A 4,211-nucleotide genomic window follows, 5' to 3' on the forward strand; every position below is an offset into this window, starting at 1 on the left:
CTACTGAATGTACTTAGAAAAAAGTTTGAGCAAATAATCTCACCTCTTTCCTGGCAGCATTCCAGTGAGGAAGACTTCTATGAGCTACCCGGAGGGAGAGTGTTAGTGGGCCCAGTCTTCCACCCAGTCATAATATGTTCATGAATACTTGCCACTACTGACTCCATTGTGGCTTATTCCTAATATTAAGTAAATGAGTATTCTGGTGGGGTTTAGAAGGTGATTAGTGAGACTGGGAGATGCATCAAAGCCATCTGTGGTTTTCCTGATAACCAGCACCCCAGGGTCAGTAACAAGTGCAAGTCTAATTCAGTGAGGAGCAAACATATCATCAGAGTGAGCAGCTTGACCCAGAACAATAGTGGATTTATACTCCAACTACGATGCTGGAACCTCAGCTGAACCAACTCAGCCAAGCAAGGGAATGGGTGTGATTCCTCTATCATGGTCTCATACCATTATCCAAATGTTGTGGGGACTCCGTAAAGGGAGAAAATTACCCCCAGATACATGATTTATGAGGAACCCCTTAATGCCATCCCCTGGGGAAAGCTATAATCATTTGTCTTCTGGGACCCAATCTGGGAGAGTAAACCTGATAAGGGTTGCGCACCCAGGAAGATCCTTCTCTTACATCTGTGTCTTGGCCTTTTGGCTCACCACACCAGGATTTTTAAAAATCACTTTTATTTCTCACAAATAACTTGCTGGTCAAACTAGGGGAATTAATGCTTTTGATTGCAAATTTGTGTCTTTTCTTTAGTAGTTAGTAGTTCACAGATGCTTAAGAGATCTGTCATAGACACCATCACCAGGTGTGTGCAATCATGGGGAAAATACATGGCACTGCCACCACTCCCATACATCCCGTTGGAGAAAAGCCAAGGAAAATAGAGGCATCTGCCAGTCTTACCCTATGCTCACCTTTTGCACTTCCCTCACTCAAATAACACCACACAAGGGTTAGTGAGCTGAGGTTGTGTTTTTGTTTGCTTTTAATGTAAAAAAAACAATACCACACAAAAAGGAGAGGGCTAGGGAAAAGAGAAGCCCACAGTATTGATCTACATCGTCCAGTGGAAATATGACAGCCAGTACTAAGTATCTTTGACTGCAAGGCAAGAACACAGATTTCCTGCTTAGACTCTGGACAGGGGAACTGTGGCTTCCTCCTTGGCTTGGGATCAAAGGAACAGAGTCTGAAGACACTATTGCCCAGGTTCACTTTGCACCACAGGGAATATTCATCCTCACCCTCATACCATCCACACAGTAGAGGTGATCAGTTGTTTCTCATAGTCTTTCTAAATGAAAGAGCTAGGATAATGGGCACAGAGTGGGAACAATTTTGGTGCCAGCATCTCCCCACATGTTTTTAAAATGGAGGACTATACCCTATTTCCTTCCCCTTCTCATTCCCATGTTTCGTATCCCAAACTCTCTGGAGATAATCTTAGAAACGCTTATAGGTGTCCCCGTTACAAACTGTCCACTTCTGGAATACCTATATATAATCTGAAAGGGCTTCCATAGTCTTTGAATTCCCTTCAACTCTATTATGTAATGGTGATGATACAAATTTTGTTTCTCTGTTGATCATTGCATCCTACAGAATTACCAAGTGCAGCCCAAAGCAGATTAAATGTAATTGGGAAATGTTTAACAAAATAAATAAACATATAATACAATAGAGATAATGTGAATTTATGGTTTTCTAAGTCAATGTGAGGACAGCAGGGATCTGTTTCTTTTTGAGTTTGAAACCATTGCTCTATACTATAGCTCCCCTAAATTCTTTATTACCTCATAGGAGTATAGCTTCTTAAAATAAAATGCTGTTCTGACCATGTCTTTTAATATGTTACAAATAAATAAAATCAATATTCCAGTCAAGGAACCCACCCTGCCAGGTCTCAGGGATAACTAGGAAGGCAAATTTTCCTTCTTGCCAATATGTCATGCATCGATTCATAGACAATTAAGTCTAGGGATTCAATTGCTCTTTCCATCATCTTTAGAGGTAACTCTTCTGCAGAAGGGGCCAGCCATCCCCACAACTGTCAAGCAACTGCCAATACAGGCCAGGTAAACCAACTAGATGAAGCAGTAAGGTTCCCTGAGGGAGACAGGAGGCATTAGTACCTGACAAGTCAGGCCACCACTGCCATCTTGACCATCCACCCTCAACCCCCAACAAAGACATCTCAGAATCCGGAGCCTTGGGAACAGCAGTGCCCCTAAAACCACCAGATTTACTTCCACCTCAGCCCCCACTTCTATCAATGAGGGGAGACATAATCATGGAGAAGGGACCAAACTTCCTCACCATGAACATCAACAATTAGTGACTTATTTCCATTACTAGACAGCCACAGGACCCCTGGGAGTGTGGCAGCACTTACTAGATCACCGGTAATGCTTCTAATTCTGCCTTCATAGCCATCAACTTGGGAGGCAAGTCATGTGGACCAACTGCTGACCAACTACCATACATAGGGCAAGCAAGCTTACCTAGCTAAAGCAACAAGGCACCCTAAGGGAAAGATCAGAGACCACATGTGTCATGGAAGTCAAACTACCACTACCACCTTGTCTATCATCTCCTCTTGGACCCTATGGAGACAGCCTAGGACCATAAGCTCAAAAGTCCTGGGAATAACTTTTCAGCCCATTTCCCCCAGACATCTTCCTGGCCCATAGAGATTCAGCCTGTGACTTCCCCTGAAAAGGTTATAGTCACAGATACTAAAGAGCCAGAAAAATTAAAAAAAACAAAACAAAACAAAAAAAACAAACCAAAACAGTTCTTGCCATCAATGTCCTAGGCATTGTCAAATGCTTCAATGTCAGAAACTCATATCATTCTATCAGTGGAAATGACGTTCAGGAAGAAACATTGACATCTACTCTGTCTACATACTCGAAGGACCAGGAAAACTTTCCATCTTACTTGCAGCTGAAACTTTCCATATTCCCCCATTTGAATGTGAGATCACTGAGAACAGAAACTGCCTTGCTTTTTCAATCTGTATTCTCAGACCTTAATATGTGATTGGTTTATTCATACTTGTATTTTTTTCTCCTATTATTGTTGGAAATCTCAATTACTATTCATTTTCTTGATCTGTAACTACTGCTATGGTGACTAGTTTTATAGATATGTGAAGGCAACCCGCCCCTCCACCCCATACACTTTAAAATTAAAACCCCCTTATTATACCTGAGTCAATAATGTAGACCAGTGAATAAAGTGCTAGACTAGGGGTAGCGGGGACTTAAACTTCCGATTCTAACTTTGACTATACTTAGTTATTTAACCCTGGCAAGTCACTTAACCTCTCTGTTCCTCAGTTTCTTCATCTGTAAAATGGGGATTATAGTAACAAGTAACAAGTTTGTAAGGATCCAATGAGATAACACATATAACGTGCTTCACAAACCTTATGCTGTTACTGTTCATATTGAGAGGCAGAATCGTATAGGGCCTAGAGAACTAATTTGAAAGCCAGGAAGATTTGGGTTTAAGTTCCAGCTCTGGCTTGTGACTCATACTAGTTTTGTATCTATAGAACAGTTGCTTAATCTCTTGTACCCCCTCCCCCTGCAAAGCAATTCACTAAGACTATAAATACAAAACAAGTAAAGACCAAGAGAGGCAGAATTTCCTTACCCTAGTATTCTCTCCACTAGTGAAATCACAGGTCCATGCACTTTCCATATTCATAACAAGAGTTAATGGGTTTATTTTTGCTAGAGTATCCTTAGGGGTGATTTCTAATGGATGCTTCAGGGCTCTGTCCTTGACCCTGTACAGTTCAATGAATTTATCAGTATCATGAATGATCCATACATGCCTACCGCATTTGCAGACAAAACCAGTTTAGCATTTGATCAGTGGGGCATTGCTAATATGTTGTATGACACAGTCAGGATCATGCAAGAGCATAACACAACAGGACAATGAAATTTCAGAGTTTGATTCCTAAGGACTTTTACTGCTTCATAAACTTCTCTATTTTAAAGGCTATTATAGTACTATTTTCTATGTTCTAGCTCTTCTAGTACTAACGTTTTATATTTTAATATCAGTCTCATCTCTGAAAGTCTATGTTCTATTTCCCAAGAGTCTTTTATCTAACACTATATTCTTTATGTTCCCCAATCTCTTCCAATCCTGACATTTGATACCCTGTTTTCTGAGAATTCCCCTA

The sequence above is a fragment of the Notamacropus eugenii genome, chromosome 4 (assembly GCF_028372415.1).
Source record: "Notamacropus eugenii isolate mMacEug1 chromosome 4, mMacEug1.pri_v2, whole genome shotgun sequence".
NCBI classification, from domain to species: domain Eukaryota; kingdom Metazoa; phylum Chordata; class Mammalia; order Diprotodontia; family Macropodidae; genus Notamacropus; species Notamacropus eugenii.